At 38.6% G+C, this 20843-nt stretch overlaps 1 protein-coding gene across 2 annotated transcripts in view; it reads right to left on the bottom strand.

Annotated features, from left to right (window-relative positions):
• MAP3K2 (mitogen-activated protein kinase kinase kinase 2) overlaps positions 1-20775 on the bottom strand; it is an 89136-nt gene extending 68361 nt beyond the window's left edge. For both annotated transcript variants that reach the window (XM_070579596.1, XM_070579597.1), the window contains exon 1: positions 20257-20775. The gene's annotated coding sequence lies outside the window, so the exon portion shown is untranslated. The remainder of the gene's footprint in view (positions 1-20256) is intronic.
• Positions 20776-20843: the final 68 nt, after the last annotated feature.

Raw genomic sequence — 20843 nt, 5'->3', positions numbered from 1 at the left:
GAAGACTGAAGGAAAATGAACATTAAACAGGCCAACATATTTTTTTTCCTGCATTTTCTTCCCATATCCCCCCAGTACGTAGTTGTCTATTTTAGTTGTGAGTCCTTCTAGTTGTGGCATGTGGGACGCTGCCTCAATGTGGCCTGACGAGCAGTGCCACGTTCACGCCCAGGATCTGAACCAGCAAAACCCTGGGCCACCGAAGTGGAGAGCGCAAAATTAACCACTTGTCCACGGGGCTGGCCCCAAGGCCAACATATTTTAATGGGTGTCCCAGAAGGAGAGATGATTAAAAGGGGCAGGAAAAATACCTGAAGAAACAATGGTTGAAAGCTTCCCAAATCTCATGAAAAATATCAATCTACAGATCCAAGAAGCTCAATCAAGTTACAAAAATTTTATTCTATTATGATACTAGCACTACAACTCTAACAACTGACTTTAAGCCAATTAATGAGACACACCACAAGTCTCACTACCTTACAGCCACCCCTTGCTTCTGATTTTTAAAGATATTATCCTGAATGGCAGCCCCTTTATTTGCCAGACTATAAACAAATTCTGACTCTGAAAAAAATAAAATCTGTCATCACTGATCAGACATATCCTAATTGGAGAATTCAAAAACTCTGAAGACAGTTTCAAAGAGGTATTTCTGTAATAACATTAGTCACCTCTGGCTAAGAGCTGGGTCACTGGGTAGAGACTTTCACTGTGTATCTTTTGAGACCTTTTTGAACTTTGTACCACAATTTCTACTCAAAACTACATAAAATTCAAATTTTTAGTATTCCCAAAACATTTTAAGTAGTAATAAAAGTAATAACAACAATAAATATATAGTTTTCTAAAATGACTAAAGAAAACAATGGTTACCTAGATATAAGAGATTTGGTTAATTCTTAGTAATAACTTAATAGCCATAACTCATATGTAATTTTAAATTGGTTGAATGATCACACCTCATGTAAAGTGGCAATCATTTGCAAACAGACGTACACATCCTCAGAAAAGCAGAGAAAAATCTAATTTCCATCTAGTGGTCCCTGTTGTTATGATAATCATCATATTTGAGATGTATTTGCTTCCTTTCTCTCATCAAGTTCTAAAAGACAAGACTTTTTAGTTAATAAAATGTTTTATCATTTCTTGAATTGATATTTCAAAAGAATACGTGGTTTATTTGGCAAATCATATTTCAGTTTTCACATTTCCTTGGGAAGCACAGGATTACAGTACAATGTTTAGAGTCACACAGAGACTTGTATACAAAACCTGGCCGTAGTTGTGTGTGACTCTGGCCATTCAGAATGCAGAGTATCCATATCCTTGATTATGAAATGAAGATATCAGAAATTATATTCCAGGTTTACTTTAAGCACTTAATAAGATAATATGTATAGCACCAGCACAAAGACCTCACATAGAAATTCTAACTTAAGAAATGTCAGTTCCCTTCTCTCCCTCCAAACAGCTCAGCGCTAAAGGCAGATTACGCCCTAAATAATAAATTCTGATTTTTCTCCTTTTTAAAGTATTACACAGAAATTGAATATATTTGTGATCTCTAAGATTACTTCATACTCATGCACATTTTACCTCTCAATGGGTCATGCTCCCCACAAAAACAAAAAGAGCAAGGATAGTGGTTAAGAGCTCGGACTGTGGAGCCAAAGTGCCTGGGTCTGAAATCTGCATCTGCCACTCACTAGTTGTGTGACCTTATGTAGATGACTCAACCTCTTTTTGCCTTAGTTTCCTTATCTGTAAAATGAAGATTTATATTCATATAATACCATCACTGAATTGCCATGGGAATTAAACAAGTAAGTGGTCACAAACTGCTTAAAAGATGCCTGACATACAGTGATAATTATGTAAATGTTTGTTAAAATTAAGCTGATATAGGAGAGTGACGTCAGCATCATGGCAGAGTGAGCTCTCCCCTTAGACTCTCCCGCCTAAGATATAACGACAAGGATATTCATAAAGCAACAGAGAACACTCACACAACACAAAAGATGTCTGAGAGAACTATTAAGTCATACATCTGAAGGTGGAGGTGCTGAACTGCCCAGAGGAAGTGAAAGGAGGTAAGGAGAATCTCCTCTCCCTCACCCAATGGCAGCAACCCTGGGCTTGGGACTGTGCACACCTCTGAGAGGAAAGGGGGGAGGGGCAGCCCTCAATGGAAACATCTTTGCTCTCCAAGTTCCCTCAGAGCCCATGGGAAAGCCCCACACAAAGATGATGATGAAGTTATTGTCAGGGTGACTTCATCAAGCCAGCATCCAGGGGAGCAGATAGCAAGGGCACAGCGAGAACACCCCAGGGATTGAGTAGGCAAAAGAAAGTGCTTCTCCCCCGGCCCAGTGCTCTAGCTCAGCCGGCCAGCCAGAGCACCCACACAGACAGAGAAGCAGCAGCTGTGAGCAAGCCGTGGATCACAGCAGGCTCAGAATACACAGCTCTTGACCCCCACCCAGTGGAAGCAGGTGGAAGCTCTGACCACATACTATCACTATGCCAAAGCACAAATTCACACCATGAAACAGTATGAAAAAATATATTAACTCTCCAGACCAGAAGGAAGATGACAAGCACCAGGAAATCGATCCTGAAGGCACAGAAATTTATAATCTAAATGACAGAAAATTCAAAATAGCTATCATAAAAAACAAATTACAATACAGAAAGACAGCTCAATGAATTCAGGAATATCTTGACAAAAGAGATTGAAACTGTAAAAACAAACCAATCCGAACTGTTGGAAATGAAAAACACAATGGATGAGACAAAGAAAAATCTGGACTCCCTGAATAACAGAGCTGATTTATAGAGGAGCGAATAAGCAGTCTGGAGGACAGAAACACAGAAATGCTTCAGGTGAGGAGGGAAAACTAAAAAAAAATGAAGAAATTCTTCAAGAAACATCTGACTCAATTAGGAAATGCTACATAAGTATTATAGGTATTCCAGAAGGAAAAGAGAAGGAGAATGGAGTAGAAAGCTTGTTCAAAGAAATAACAGCTAAGAACTTCCCAAACCTGGAGAAGGAGCTGGAAATACAAGTGAATGAAACCAGCAGACCTCCTAACTATATCAATGTAAAAAGATCTTCTCCAAGGCATATAGCAGTAACGCTGGCAAAAGTCAACGACAAAGAAAAATACTTAGGGCAGCAAGGCAAAAGAAAATAACTTACAAAGGAACCTGTATCAATCTTTCAGTGGATTTCTCAGCAGAAACCTTATAAGTTAGGAGAGAGTGAAATGACATATTCAAAATTCTGAAAGACAAAAACTTTCAGCCAAGAATACTCTATCCAGCAAAAATATCCTTCAGATTTGATGGAGAAATAAAAGATTTCCCAGATAAATAAAAACTAAGGGAGTTCATTGGACAAGAAATACTCATGAAGGCCCTCATACCTGACAAAAAATAAAAAGGGGTTACAAAGCCTTCAGAAAGGAGATAAATAGGTAGACAAAATCATAAAATTGCAGCTCTCTACAAGAAAAGGTTAGCCAACACTTAATTATAACATTAAAGATAAAGGGAAGGAAGACACCAAAAATAAATATAATACACTCATTTGAAACACAAACTCACAACACAAGATGGAATAAGTTGTGACAAGAACCACTTAGAAGGGGAAGAGGAAAGGGGTAAAAATGCCTTAGTCTAAGAAAATAAGAGGTTATCAGAAAACGGACTATCTCATCTACATTTTTTTATCCAAACCTCATATTAATCACGAAACAAATAATCAGAAGAGAGATACAAATGTTTAAATTAGGAGAAAACTAAGAAAACAAGCATATAAAACTACCTAACCAAATTGGTAGTCTGAAATACACAGGATGAGAAACAAAGGAAATGCAGAAGAACCAAAAACCAGTGATAAAATGGCAGCATTAGGCCCTCATCTATCAATAATCACTTTAAATATAAATACACTGAATTCTCCAATCAAAAGACACAGAGTGCAGGATGGATTGAAAAACAAGACCCAACAATATGCTGCCTCCAGGAAACACATCTCAGCTGCAAAGACAAACACAGACTCAGAGTGAAGAGATGGAAGGCGATATTCCAACTTTATGGCAAACAAAAGAAAGCAGGTGCCATACTTAGACAAAGTAGACTTCAAGACAACAGAGGTAAAGAGAGACAAAGAAGGCAGTATATAATGATAAAAGGAACACTCCATCAAGAAGATATAACACTTACAAATATCTATGCACCCAACACGAGAGCACCAAAGTACATAAAGCAACTATTAACAAATCTAAAAGGAGATATTCACAACACTACAATAATAGTAGGGGACCTCAACACCCCACTTACACCAATAGATAGATCATCCAGACAAAAAGTCAACCGGAAGATAGTGGAATTAAACCAAAAACTACACCAGATGAACTTAATAGATATATACAGAGTACTCCAACCAAAACAGATTACACATCCTTCTCAAGTGCACATGGAACATTCTCAAGGATAGACCATATGTTGGAAAACAAGGCAAACTTCAATAAATTTAAGAAGATTGAAATAATACCAAGCATCTTTTCCAACCATAATGCTATGAAACTAGAAATAAACTACATGAAAAAAGCTGGGAAAGGGACAAAGATGTGGAGACTAAACAACATGATACTGAACAACCAATAGATCACTGAAGAAATTAAAGGAGAAATAAAAAAAAAAATCAGGAAACAAATGGAAATGAAAACACACCATACCACCTCATATGGGATACAGTAAAAGCACTCCTAAGGGGGAAATTCTCTGCAATACAGGCTTATCTTAAAAAACAAGAAAAATTCCAAATAAAGAGTCTCAAACTACATCAAACAGAATTCAAAAAAGAAGAACAAACAAAGCCCAAAGTCAGTAGAAGGAAGGAAACAATAAAAATTAGAGCAGAAATAAATGAAACTGAAACAAAAAGACAGTAGAAAGCACCAATGAAACAAAGAGCTGCTTCTTTAAGAAGATAAGTAAAATTAACAAACTCTTAGCCAGGCTCACTAAGAAAAAAAGAGAGAAGTTTCAAATAAATAAAACTAGAAATGAAAGAGGAGAAATTACAACGCATACCACAGAAATACAAAAGATTATAACAGAATACTATGAAAAACTATACACCAACAAACTGGACAACATAGCAGTGGATAAATTCTTAGACTCTTAGAACCTCCCAAAACTGAATCAAGAAGAAATAGAGAATCTGACTAGACCAATCACAAGAAAAGAGAGTGAAACAATAATCAAAAACCTCCCCAAAAAGAAAAGTCCAGGACCAGGCAGCTTCCCTTGAGAATTCTACCAAACATTCAAAGATGATTTATTACCTATCCTTCTCAAACTATTCCAAAAAATTAAGGAAGATGGAACACTTCCTAACACATTCTATGAAGCCAACACCACCCTGATACCAAAGCCAGACAAGGACAAAACAAAGAAAGAAAATTACAGCCCAATATTGCTGATGAACACAGATGCAAAAATCCACAACAAAATTTTGGCAAAACCAATACAGCAATACATTAAAAAGATCATACACCATGATCAAGTGGGTTTTATACAAGGGATGCAGGGATGGTTCAACATCCGCAAATCAATCAATGTGATACACCACATTAATAAGGAACAAAAACCACATGATCATCTCAATAGATACAGAGAAAGCATTTGACAAGATCCAACATCCACTTATGACAAAAAGTCTCAATAAAATGGGTATAGAAGCAAAGTCCCTCAACATAATAAGGGCCATATATAACAAACCCACAGCCAACATCATACTCAATGGGGAAACATTGAAAGCCATCCCACTGAGAAGAGGAACAAGACAAGGATGCCCACTCTCAACCCTCCTATTCAACACAGTACTGGAGGTTTTGGCCAGAACAATTAGGCAAGAAAAGGAAATAAAGGTAATCCAAATACGCAATGAAGAAGTGAAACTCTCACTCTTTGCACAGGACATGATTTTATTTATAGAAAACCCTAAAAAGTCCATCAGAAAACTATTAGAAATGATCAACAATTACAGCAATGTTGCAGGGTACAAAAATCAACTTACAAAAATCAGTTTCATTTCTATACTCTAATAACGGGCTAACAGAAAGAGAACTCAAGAACACCATCCCATTTACAATCGCAACAAAAAGAATAAAATATCTAGGGATAAATTTAACCAAGCAAGTAAAAGACCTATTCAATGAAAACCACAAAACACTGCTGAAAGAAACTGAGGATGACATAAAGAAATCGGAAGATATTCCATGCACATGGATTGGAAGAATAAACATAGTTAAAATGTCCATATTACCTAAAGCAATCTATAGATTCAATGCAATCCCAGTCAGAATCCCAATGACATTCTTCACAGAAATAGAACAAAGAGTCTTAAAATTCATGTGGGGCAACAAAAGATCCCAAATAGCTAAAGTAATACTGAGAAAAAAGAACAAAGCTGGAAGTATCACAATCCGTGGCTTCAAAAAATACTACAAAGCCATAGCAATCAAAACAGCATGGTACAAAAACAGGCACACAGATCAATGGAACAGAATTGAAACCCCAGAAATAAAATCACACATCTACGGACAGCTAATCTTTGACAAAGGTGCCCCCCAAGAACATACACTGGACAAAGGAAAATCTCTTCAATAAATGGTGCTGGGAAAACTGGACAGCCACATGCAAAAGAATGAAAGTAGACCATTATCTTTCCCCATACACAAAAATAGACTCAAAATGAGAGAAGACTTGAAGGTAAGACCTGAAACCATAAAATTTCTGAAATAAAATGTAGGCAGTACACTCTTTGACATCAGACTTAAAAGAATCTTTGCAAATACCTTATCTACCCAGACAAGGGAAACAAATGAAAAAATAAACAAGTGGGACTCCATCAGACTACAGAGCTTCTAGAAGGCAAAGGAAACCAGGATAAAAATGAAAAGATAACCCAACAATTGGGAGAAAATATTTACAAATCATATATCCAAAAGGGGTTAATCTCCATAATATATAAAGAACTCACACAACTCAACAACAACAAAAACAACCCAATCAAGAAATGGACAGAGGATATGAAGAGACATTTCTCCAAAGAAGATATACAGATGGCTAACAGGCACATGAAAAGATGCTCATCATCACTGATCATCAGGGAAATGCAAATCAAAACTACACTAAGATATCACCTTACACTCATTAGAATGGCTATAACCACCAAGACAAAAAATAACAAACATTGGGGAGGATGCAGAGAAAAGGGAACCCTCATACACTCCCAGTGGGAATGCAAACTGGTGCAGCCACTACGGAAAACAGTATGGAGATTCCTCAAAAAATTAAAAATAGAAATACTATATGACCCAGCGATCCCACTACTGGGTATCTATCCAAAGAACATGAAATCAACAATTCAAAGAGACTTATGCTCCCCTATGTTCACTGCAGCATTATTCACAATAGCCAAGACGTGGAAGCAACCCAAGTGCCCATCGACTGATGACTAGATAAAGAAGATGTGGTGTATATATATATATACACAATGGAATACTACTCAGTCTTAAAATAGGACAAAATCGTCCCATTTGCAACAACACGGATGGACCTTGAGGCTCTTATGTTAAGCAAAACAAGCCAGACAAAGACAAGCACCACATGATTTCACTCATATGTGGAAGATAAACAAACAAATGGACAAAGAGAACAGTTCAGTGGTTACCAGGGGAAAGGGGGTGAACGGGAGCATTTATATGGTGATTGACAAATAATGTACAAGTGAAATTTCACAACGTTATAAACTATTATGATCTCAATAAATAAATAAACACAAAAAAATTAAGTTGATCTATTTAGTTTTGTGTTTTTTTCCTCTCAGTTCTTAATCCGTAACTGAGGAAGCTGAGGAATTTGTTTTAAATGCCTATAAATCTTAATTCTTTTCTACATCCTATTAACTTATCTTAAAGGAGAAGAGGGCAGCTCTTAAATCAATACTCAACAAATTTAGGCTTTTTTTAAAACTCTCAAATCATTGTAGGCTGATATAAATATGGTCTTCATACCCTGATCATCACTCTCTAATATTTCTATCAGGCACTGGAAAGAAAAAACTCGTAACTGGTTTACCAAAAACATTACTCCACATTCACTGACAATAATGATAACAATGGCTCTCAGTGCCCATTTCCTCATCTGTAAAATGGGGACAGTAACTGTACCCACTTTAAATGATTATTACAAGATTTAAATGAAATATTTGTAAAGCACTGAGAACAATACGAGTGCATAGTGAACACTCAAAAAATATAATAAGAGCTATCATTTATTAAGTTCAGGATTGGAACCCAGATAATCTTGTTCAGAATCTACTTTTACATTCTACATTACATTGCCTCTCATGTGTTTATTTATTCAACCAACATTTAACGCATGCCTACTGTGTACCAATATGCTCCCCTCACTAATCCCCTGGATTTTAAAAATGACAAAATATCAAACTATAGTTATACTTTAATATTGATATAATAAAATCATGACCAGGGTTATAGTCAAAATAGGATCATATTGAGCACACTCATTCTGCTGGTAGGACTGAACACTTTCTGTTGCTTATCATATAAATCAAAACTCCCAAATAAGATCAAACATAGTACTTCTTTTGTGTGTGAGGAAGATTGGCCCTGAGCTAACATCTGTGCCAATTTTCTTCTATTTTATGTGGGACACAGCCAAGCGGTGTTAGGTCCACTCCTGAGATCCAAATCTGGGAACCCCGGGGCCGCCTAAGCAGAGCGTGTGAACTTAACCACTACGCCACCAGGCCAGCCCAAACACAGTACTTCTTAATCAGAACTCCCAAGTTAGTATATATTGCCAGAACCTCAAACCTCAAAATAAAACCTTTAAGGCTAGCCAATTTTCATCAAATCAATTTCCATAACCTCTTTCATCTACATGCTTTGTAACAACATTACATGTGTGCCTGGCTGTGTCTTCATTATACAGGAAGCTCCTGGAAGGCAGGAAACAGTACCTACCTATCTTTATATCTTCTACAGCACCTAAAAGCACTTTGTACATCACTAGCCTATTAACAAGTACCTAAATAAACAAATCTCAAATTTGACTCTCCTTATGACCACAACATAACACGGCACACATGCGTTTCAGTCCATCTAACCTTCTTGCTTTCCCAAGGGACTTTACAGATCCCAGTTCCTGAGCCTTGGCTCCTGTGTATCCCTTGAATGCCCACCTCTCTCTCCTCTTTAGGAATTCTTACTCCTAACATCCATCTCAAAACAACTTATTCAGGAAACCTTCTCCAATTAACTTAATTGCCCCTCTGACCACTTTGCACTCCATTTCCCCGAATTCTGTGCATGGTATCCTATGTATCCAACTTGGAATTTCTTAAAATTTTTTGCCAACTGTTGCTTTTGTCATGTTTTCGTTAGGCTAAGCTGATATCTACATATTTTCCCCACTGGCTCCTATTAATTAATTTTCAAAAATAATTTTCAAAACCTTTTCCATAGCACTGCCTGTGTGGTACGACTCTTCACAAATTCTTGATTTTCTCCTTCTGGGCATATGAAAATACTGAACTTAGCTCACTGTTCAACTCAGGTACAGCCACAAGACTTCTTTAGGCCAATACCTTTGGGTGAAGAAGTGAATGTTTCTTCCAAGTTAAAGCTTTAAAAGCCAGCATATGCTTTGACAAGTTCTATTTTCCCTCTGTCCTGGTGTGATACTGTGATTTATAATAAATATGTATTTCGTCTTCATCCCCATTTCTGGCACAGAGCTCCTAAAACCCTTGGAATTTCCTAAGTGGTAAGAACAATGTAGGTGTCTTTTGACATCCATAGCAAATTCTTTTAAACCACACCTGAGTTTAAGTTAATGGCATGACTTGTGAAAAGCACCTAGTGATGGAGGCTGGCTGCCAGGGGGAACCAGTCACATGCTTAGAGGTTGGAACTGTCAGCCCCATCCCTTGGCCTCTGGGAAGGAGGAGGGACTAGAGATTAAGTTCAACCACCAATGGCCAATAATTTAATCAACCATGCTAAGGTAATGAAGCCTCTCTTAGAAGCCCAAAAGGACTGGGTCCAGAGAGCTTCTGGGTTGGCAGACACCTGGAGGGGTTGAGAGAGTGGCACATCAGGAGAGTGGCACACTTGGAGAGAGCATGGAAAATCTGCACCCCTTTCCCCATACTTTGCCCTATGTATCTCTTCCATCTGGCTGTTAGTAAATTATGTCCTTTTTAATAAACTGGTCATCTAGCAACTGTTTTCCTGAATTCTGTGAGCCATTCGAGCAAATTAATTGAAGCCAAGCGGGGGCGGGAGTGATGGGAACCTCTGATTTATAGCCAGTCGGTCAGAAGCACAGGTTACTACCTGGCCTTCCAACTGGGTCTGAAGAGGAGGGCAGTCTTGTGGGACTGAGCCCTTAACCTGTGTGATCAGACACAATCTCCAGGTAGTGTCAGAATCAAGTTAAATTGTAGCACACCCTGCTGGTATCACAGAATCGCCTGGTGGATGGAAAACTACACACACACATATTTGGTGACCAGAAGCGTCAGAAGTATTGAGTATAAGATAAAGGAAAAAACATGGTGTGTCTTTTTCTTTACATCTGGCAACCAGTAATGTTACAGACAGTGAGGTTCCAAATGGAGGATGCAAAGCTGGACCCGAAGTAAGGACGACAAATGTGGATGACGATAACAAAATAGAGTAACATATGTCAAGGCTTCTAAAATGGAGCTGGGAGGCCATTAAGAAAGTGAGGCTTACGTACACATACCATGTCCACCACCAGATATTAAATGAACTTGTGAACTTTACCTGACAGCAGAGCTCACATCTTGAAACACATCCTCATTCCACGAATGGACAATCTGCCTAGATACAACCCAAGCACCAACTACAAGCTGGCGAGTCAGCTCACCTCATGGCAGAACCGATCATTAGCTGTTCAACGTAAATCTTCCTAGGCCTGTGTCCTTTGCCTTTATAAACCCATGCACCCTTTGTCTTCCTCAGAGCACATCTGAGTTTCTACTTAAATTTGTGTCTCAAATAAACTTTTTGTCTCTTTTGCAGTTTATGCCTCTTACTCATTGACACATGTTGAGTGGAAGTCCCCCAACCAACGCTCAATGAACACACAGCATGAGCAAAAAATAAAGCTTTGTTATTTTAAGCCACTGAGATTTGGGGGTTATTGTTCATAGCCTATTCAGAATGATACAGTCTAAAATTTAATTTTAAAAAAGTCACACTGAAAATCCCTAATGTTCATTATATTTATTTCAAGAAATTTCATCAACTATCTGATCAAGTACATTAAACTCTTCCATATTACCTCTCTTAGAAACCAGAAAAATAAACACACTTCTCATATCATTTATTTAAAATAAACCAATTTATTTTCATCCCACTGAAAAGTGTATATAATACAATAGTCTCTCCTTATCCAAAGGAGATACATTCTAAGACCCCTAATGGATGCCAGAAACCACAAATAGGATCAAACCCCATGAATGTTATGTTTTTTCCTATACATATGTATTTAAGGTCCAACAGGAAACATGAATTTCTTTTTCCTTCTTCACAATTTCACGGATATACTGAACAACCAATGGGTTGTCAAAGAAATAAAGGGAGAAATCAAAAAATATTTAGAGGCAAGGGAATGAGAACACACCATACTAACTCTTATGGGATGCAGCAAAAGTGGTCCTAAGTGGGAAATTTTTAGCAATACAAGCCCACGTTAACAAACAAGAACAAGCTCAAATAAATTATCTTAAACTACACCTAACAGAATGAGAAAAATAACAAAACAAGAAAAAGCTCAAACAATCTTAAACTACACCTAACAGAATTAGAAGAAGAAGAACAAACAAAGCCCACACTCAGCAGAAGGAGGGAAATAATAAAAATTGGAACAGAAATAAATGAAATTGAAACAAAAAAGACTGCAAAAAGGGTCAATGAAACAAGGAGCTGACTCTTTGAGAGGATAAACAAAACTGACAAACCCTTAGCCAGACTCACTAAGAAAAAAGAGAGAAGGCTCAAATAAATAAAATTAGAAATGAAAGAGGAGAAATTACAACGGATACCACAGAAATACCAAAGATTATAAGAGAATACTATAAAAAACTATATGCCAACAAACTGGATAATGTAGAAGAAATGGATAAATTCTTAGATTCTTACGACCTCCCAAAACTGAATCAACAATAAACAGAGAATTTGAATAGATCAATCACAAGTAAAGAGATTGAAATAGTAATAAAAAACCTCCCCAAAAATAAAAGTCCAGGACCAGATGGCTTCTCAGGAGAATTCTACCAGACATTCAGAGACAATTTATTACCTATTCTTCTCAAACTAGTCCAAAAAATTGAGGAAGATGGAACACTTCCTAACACATTCTACGAGGCCAACACCACCCGGATCTCAAAACCAGACAAGGACAACACAAAGAAGGAAAACTACAGGACAATATTGCTGATAAGCATAGATGCAAAAATCCTCAACAAAATTTTGGCAAACCCAATACAGTAATAAATTAAAAAGATCATACACCATGATCAAGTGAGATTCATACCAGGGACACAGGGATGGTTCAACATCTGCAAATCAGTCAATATGACACACCATGTTAACAAAAGGAGGAATTTAAAAACCACGTGATCATCTCCACAGATGCAGAGAAAGCATTTGACAAGATCCAACATCCATTTATGATGAAAACTCTCAATAAAATGGGTATAGAAGGAAAATACCTCAACATAATCAAGCCTCTTATTCAACGTGGTACTAGAGGTTTTGGCCAGAGCAATTAGGCAGGAAAAAGAAATGAAAGGAATCCAAATACGCACTGAAGACGTGAGACTCTTGCTCTTTGCAGACAACATGATTTTACATACAGAAAACCCTAAAGAATGCGTCGCAAAACTATTAGAAATAATTGACAACTACAGCAAAGTTGCAGGATACAAAGCCAAGGTACAATTTCATGGATAGACGACTCATTCTTACCACAGATCTCAGCAACCTCAGCATACGATTTTTTTCCTCTCCTTATTAAATCGAGATCTTTCACCTTTTCACTTAAAGGAACCACTTTACAGCTTCTCTTTGGCATATCTGAATTGCCAGCATCACCACTCTTGTGCTTTGGGGCCATTAGGTAAAATAAGGGTTACCTGAACACAAGCACTGCAATACCATGACAGTTGATCTGACAACCAAGATGCCTACTCAGTAATAGGTGGGTTAGCATATATGGCATGGATACACCAGACAAAGGCATGATTCACATCTGGGATGGGATGGCACGAGATTTCACCATGCTACTCAAAACGGCTTGCAATTTAAAACTTATGAATTGTTTATTTCTGGAATTTTCCATTTAATATTTTCAGACTGTAGTTAACCGTGGGTAACTGAAACCAAGGATAAGGGGGGCACTAGTGTACACATAAAATCATGCAAGTTAACCAAGTATTTTTCAGAACTCTTTGACTTAGCGATTATAAAGGATGAGAGGTGAGAATAATATCTGAAATTGAGTATATATTTTCTTTAATCATGTTGGCCCTACCCCAGGAAGATTCTAGTACACACAGTTCCATAGAGAGTGCTGTATACAATGACAGTATGTAAGCAATGTGGAGGCAAAAGAGAAGGCTAGCAAACCCTTGCTCTAACTAGAAGAGCCATAAAAAATCCCCAAGTCTACTCTGTGATTTGAGCAAGATTCTTAACACCTCTGAGCCTGTTCCCTCACCTGTAAAGTGAGGATAATATAATCTACCATAATTACTACGAAATTAATGTGTCAAGTTTCTGGCACATAAGAGATGCTCAAATATTACTTCTCCTTCCTTCCAAGATACATTTTGAAATTTATAGAAAATTGTATGGTAGCCTCAATGCCAGAAGACATGCCTTTATAAAGCAAAAACAGAAGCCAAAGGAGAGACCAGACTGAGACGCAAAATAAGGATGAGAGGAAAAAGGAAATCAGCAAGATCAAGGATTGCCAAGATAACAGAGATTCAATTGAAGAAATAAAATACCCATGAGATGAAAAATATTTTTTAATACATATTGGAGGGTATAAAGAACAGAATTTTCAACGTGGCTATGGAGGTCAAACCCAAGAATCTCTCCTAGAATGCAAAATAAAATAACAAAGAGATGACAATATTGCTAGACGATGACAAATATGGAAGACGGAGAATGAGATCTAATTTAAAAACTATACACATTGCCAAGGAACCAGAATATTGAAAGAAAAAAAAGGGGGGGGGGGGCAGGAGGTGGACACAAATGGAAAAAAAACCTGAAGGAGCTGAAATAAAATTGAGATATTATGACTACGTAGCTTTGAATCCTTTGTTTAAATATTTGTATAATACATAAATCCATATACTCAGAGATAGAAGGCAAGGAAACAATATTTTCTTATCCAAATTCCTTAACAAATTTGGCAAATTAACCAGCACTCTCCATTCTTTCTATAGAGTCTTGATAAACTGCTGAACATTCACCACTAGTTAAGCTTATTTTTTACCAAACCAGTGCATTTCTGCTCCCATCAACTTACCAAGAACTAGATATGTTTATACACTTGTTAAAATAATTACATAGTTTAATAGTACATAAACCTATGAAATTATGTGAAACGAGTTGTTATTTCTATGAAAATGAAGTTCAATGTTTAGACTCAAAGACTAGTTACCAAAAAAATTGTCATTAAAGTAGTTACCAAATAAATTGTTATTAAAGTAGGTATAGGTGAGTAAACTGTAAAAGACTAGGGGAAAAATGATACAACTCTAGATGGATCATGTACTCAGACTGCTTTATACCTCCATGTTTTTTTAAACAAAATAAAGTATTTAAGATAAAAACATGCTATTTTTATTCCTCTCATATTAATTTTTTTAATTAAACTGAACACCATATAATTACATTAAATAAGAGGGCTTCCATGTACATCAAAATAGACGTGAACTCTGTGGACTATGGGAGATTTTACAATAACTGATAATGTTTTTTGAACACATTACACACTAGGCACTACACTAAACATATCTCATTTAAACCTCACAACAAATCTGTGTTAGGTACTAATATCTATTTTATAGATAAGGAAAACGAGGCTTAGAGAGGTTAAACAGGAGAGCTGGGACTCACATTCAGCTCTGACTCCTAAGTTCATACTTTTAACTGCTTACTACTTTTATTTTCTTCTGTATCTTTTCTATGTTTTTTTCAATAAACATTATAAACACAATCAGTTAATGTATAGGGTTTGCTAATTGAGTTCAACTGTTGCCTCCTCTTCAGGGCCTGCTGGAAGTGCCCTCCCCACCCTGGGACATAGTCGGTACTCCATGAATGATGATGATATTACTTTGGTAAAGCATATCCAAGATTCTGGTTGCCCTGATAAAGCAGAGAGGTGGCAGGGTGCAGTCGTTAGGAGTACAGATTCTGAAGCCAGAATGCCTGCATTCTGTCCCAGCTCTACCATGCACGAGTGTGAACATGGCCAAGGTATTTATTGTCTCTGTGCTTCAGTTGCCTCATCTGTAATATGGGTATAACAATAGTAACTAATTCATTGGGCTGTTAATAGGAATTAAATGAATATCTTCAAAGTACTACTTAAGCAGTGCCTAGAATAGAGAAATTGCTTAAGTGTGCAAAATAAAATAAAACAAATAATACCGGAAGAAAGAATAAAGAAAACTCAACCGTAAATTCAGAAGAAAAATTTTGTAAATCATCAGTGACTTGGTAGGCATCACCTTTCAAGAATCTTAGAACACTGTAAAAGGAGGTCCCTTCTGTCAACTCTCTGTTCATTTAATAAATATTTAGCTCCAGGCATTGTGCTAGGTGTTGGGGCACCAAAATCACAAAACACTGCCTCTGTCCTTGAAGAGCTAACTTCCTAATGGAAGACACTGACATCATTATAGGGCAATGCAGTAGGTACTATGGTAGAGGCAGGTGCACAGTGCTTGTGGAACATCCTGCCTGAGGTAGTGGCAAAGAGGGGACCTAATTTGGGAATTATCAAAAGAATAACGATACAGTCATATCTTAAACTGTTCTTTTAATTTGTCATTATTTAATTATTAAAGTCAACACTAAATGACTACTGCAGAAATAGGGGGAAACATTACCTTTAGAAAAAACTGCTGAAGTTTATAAACCACAGAGTGCTTTTTAAATTTATGGTACTATGACTATCAAGCAAAGCACTCTTGAGAACTTATAAGAATGGCACTGTGCTACTTACAGGAAGGACTCAAAACAAGATTTTATTCTATCCTATCAGTTGGGAAGACAAAGCATAACAAAAAAATTAAGCACAATCTAAGAGTTAAGTAACAATAAAGGCAACAATACAAGAGATGTTACAAAACAAATATGTGATTAACCACCATGAGAAATGCAGTCAACCAACATTTCCAATAAATCTCAGGGATATTCAAGACAAAAGACAAAATTACACAGACAAGATGCATATAAATGTGTGTGTGTGTGTGTAAGCAGATACAGAGATATACCTCACACAACACTCGAGAATAAGGAAAAAGCTTTTTTATTTCCATATATACAGTCCATCTTGACTTACAAAGGAGACGTATGGAAAAACTTCATGTAAACTATTCCATGAATTAAATCGTATTTTTAATGAATGAGAAGGTGTTACTTAAGTAAATTCTACTATGAACCCTTGTATAAAACAATCACCAACTAAGTGTCAGATAGTTACTTGGGAAATAAATTCAATTTTGTATTATACATATTTGATTTATTTCTGTCTAGCTTAACTAAAATGAGATTCACCTCTAAACGTAACCAACATGCCTCCTTATCAGAAATTCATAAATGTATATTAAATTAATCATTATGAAATGAGAACATGCAGTGAAGTTTAAAAAGTTGTAATTCTTGAACTTCACATAGTGGTAGAATTAGGACTAGAATTTACATCTTCTGACTCACAGGCCAGGGCTCTTTGTATGACACCAGAAAATAGTTTTCTCAAAATGTTTTTCAGTAAATCCACTCTTCTCTTATTGTATTTCTGGTTATTCCTGTGCAACAAATATTGGCTAAGAAAAACTTAAACACGTGCCTTGAATGAGAGTACAGGAAAAGACAGGCATTGAATTTTGCCTATTTTTCTCAAGCCAGGTTTACTTATATTCGTAAAAGAAAATACTTGAATTCATAACTAAAAATCTTAAAAATCTGCAAAATCAGAATCTGATTAATATAGCTGCATAGGCTATTTTACATTCCTGTGATTGTGTTTCTATCTATAGACCAACAAAAGATTAACACTGAAATTCAAAAGTTAGCCTGACAAGGATCAGCAACAGATGCTGATTATTGGTGAAAGATTATCAGAGAATAGGCTAGCACCACAGTGCAAATTTATCATGCCACAGATTACCTGCTAATTGCAGTGGGGAAAATATTCCTTACCTTAACCCCCATAACCAAGTGATCAAACTCAGCGTCACAAAAAATGGGACTTGACAGTATGTGTCTCCTGATGGGAAGCAATATGAAGTACCAGCATCACTAAGCAGTTATTCTTGCCCAAATATTTAATTTGAAACTAATCAACCTTTTAAACCTAGTTCACAGTTAGCTAATACAAGGGTTAACAGAGGAGCACACTAAATGACACCATAGGAGAAAAATTCAGACCAACTGAGAATGTGACTTATTTTATAAGACAACTGGCCTGATCTCTTAAAAAATATCAACGTCGGGGCTGGCCCCGTGGCGGAGTGGTTGGGTTCGCGCGTTCCGCTGCAGGCGGCCCAGTGTTTCGTTGGTTCGGGTCCTGGGCGCGGACATGGCACTGCTCATCAGACCACGCTGAGGCAGCGTCCCACATGCCACAACTAGAAGAACCCACAGCGAAGAGTACACAACTATGTACCGGGGGGCTTTGGGGAGAAAAAGGAAAAAATAAATCTTTAAAAAAAAAAAAAATATCAACGTCATTTTAAAAGGGGGAGGTGAGGGTGTTCTAGATTAGAAGAGATCAGGAACTTAACCAAAAGCAGGGAATAAACCTTGATGGGATCCTGGTTTGGTGGGATTGGGTGCAAAGTGCCATAAAGGACCTTTCGGTACAAATGGGGAGATTTAAATATGGATGGATACTAGATTACATTAAGGAATTATCAATAAGAAACTATTAACTAATTATAAATAAGAAAATATTAACTAAAAAACTTAACAAGAATGGTATTTTGGCTATATAAGAAAATGTCCTTTGGAGATGCATGCTGACCTATTTAGGGGTGAAGTGTCAAAATGTCTACAGCTTAGCTTCAACTAGTTTAGCCAAAAATAATATACACGTATTTACAGATAAAGGAAATATGGCAAGATGTCAACAGTTGTTGGATCCAGAGGGTCATCATATGGATGCTCACTATTACCAATTTCCTATATGCTTGAAATTGTTTCATAATAAAAAGTCAGGGGTGAGGGGGAGCCCAGAGACTTCCAATTCTACAAGGAAAAAAGGTCAACCTGAACCCAAAGCTGTGGGAACTGTAAAGAACCAAACATGACTTCATCTTAATACAGCATCTATTAAATATAGCTTACCCTTTTGGTAGCAATAAGATAAACTAGGAATGAAAGCTCCACCTAAAACACTGCTTAAAAGATTAAGTCTATAACGCAATTATTTAAGATTAAGCCTTTAACAGCTAGTTCTCTTAAAAGAGACACATGGAGAGCATGACTAGATAACCATTCTATAATGATATCATATTCAACATAATTCAAGACTCAACATATGTTTATATTTTTAACCAAACAAATAAATCTGTGCCCTATCCACTTGTTAACTCTATAATTTGACCTTCTGTCTACAGCCATTACAAAGACATTCAACTACAAATTTCCTTAAACCTGATAATATACCAGAGAAAATTATAGAGTAATTGGTCACCAACAGATTTCTTAAACATTTGCAACAATGCATACAGCCTCAATTACTCAAAGGAATTTATCAACAATTTCTTTTGTAAAGAGAAAGGTAAAGGCTCTTTACTTTTTCATTAACCATAATCAAAGAAACAGTACACGCCAATGCTAAAATGACAATTGTCGGTTAGTTTATAAACACTGATTAGTCGCTACACACAATTGAAAGAAAAAAAATCACATTAATATTGTAATCACACACAATATTGTACACATTAAATTTTGACACAACTCAGAAATATTGCATAACACAACGCACAAATTACTAAGTGTGTTGCCATTGCCACATAATCCAGCAACAAATTTTGCAATAAGGAAATCTCAAGCAAATAACCCAACTGCGAGTTCCCTGTATGCATTAAGAACAAACTGCACAAGTAAAATTGAAACTTTTCAAGAAATACGCAGTGTTATCAAATATATTTCTTTGTGATAAGAGGGGAAATTTTTCTGTTCAGTCCTACTGCAAAATAGGAAAAGGTGCCAGGAACCATCTTTTAAAAGTAATTGAAAAAAAAACAGAGGCAAGTAAATTATATCTACCTATGAATTTAGAATTTACTCCCAGGAAGAAACTCTGCATCCATCCTCATTTTCCTCAAATATTTATTTTTGCAAGATGCAGAAATACAGTCCTACAGAAAAGACATCACATTCAAATCAAGGCCTCTCAGATTACCAGCTGCATGACCTTGGGCAAGTTCCTTAATTTCTCTGAGCCTCATTTTTTCATCTGTAAAATGGGGAGGCCCGTACCCACCTGCCTCATCGGGCTAAGACGAAGCGACACAATGCACGACCCCCGCCGGGCGCGCAGTAAGCGGAAAGCGCTAGCTAAGCGTTCCGCACAGAAAGGAGGGAATCACCCTCACCAACAGACGACCACGCCGCGGCCGCGCACAGACGAGCCCCGTTCGCTTACAGCAGGTAAGAGCCCTGGTCTCCCAGGGACCAGCAGCAGTCCCCCCGCGAAAAGCCCTGCCGAGAGCGCGTCTGACAGCCACCGGCCCAGCAGTCCGTCCACTTCGCTCAGACCGGCCTTCAGGACCGACGCAGGGGGCCCGAGGCCCGCCCACCCGGAGCAGGGCAACCCCCTCGCGCAACTCCCGCTCCCACCCCCGCCCCCCACACGGGCACGTACCGGCCGCTCCGCGGGGACGTCGGCAGCCGCAGGCCCGAGGAGGGGCCGCCGCCTGGAGCCCGCCCCTCCGCCCCCGCGCGGCCTGTCACCGCGCCCCCCGGGCGGGGGAGGCCGCGGCCCGGGGCCGGAGGGGCGCGCGAGCAGTCAGGCGCGGGCGGCGGGCCAGGCCCGTCCCTCCTTCACATGCAGCCCGGGCCGGGCGGGGGCGGGCGCGGACCGTCGCAGCCGGCCGGTGCTTCTTGCCGCCGCGGCCCGAGGCCCGCGGGAAGCTGGGCAGGAAAGGAGGAAGCCGCAGGCCGGGCGCCGCCGGAGGCCGGAGAAGGAGCTGGGGCGGCGACTCCGCGGCTAGGGTGCCGGGCCTCCCGGTCGTCGTCCTCGTCGTCGTCGCCGCCGCGGGCCGCGCGACCCCCGAACGCCGCACCCAGCGGCCGCACCGCCCTCCTCAGGCGCCGCCGCTGAGGGCAGCCCGGCCGCCACTACACACCGACCCGTGACGTCGAGCGTAGAGCGACGCACGTCACGGCCGGCCCCCTCGAGCGCGCGCAGCCCTCCGCCCGCCGGGGGCGAACCCGCCGCGGGCGCGCGCC

Source organism: Equus przewalskii, chromosome 17 (genome assembly GCF_037783145.1).
Source record: "Equus przewalskii isolate Varuska chromosome 17, EquPr2, whole genome shotgun sequence".
Classification (NCBI taxonomy): Eukaryota; Metazoa; Chordata; class Mammalia; order Perissodactyla; family Equidae; genus Equus; species Equus przewalskii.
The sequence above is the reverse complement of the archived record's forward strand: the minus strand, read 5'-3'. Positions and strand labels throughout refer to the sequence as shown.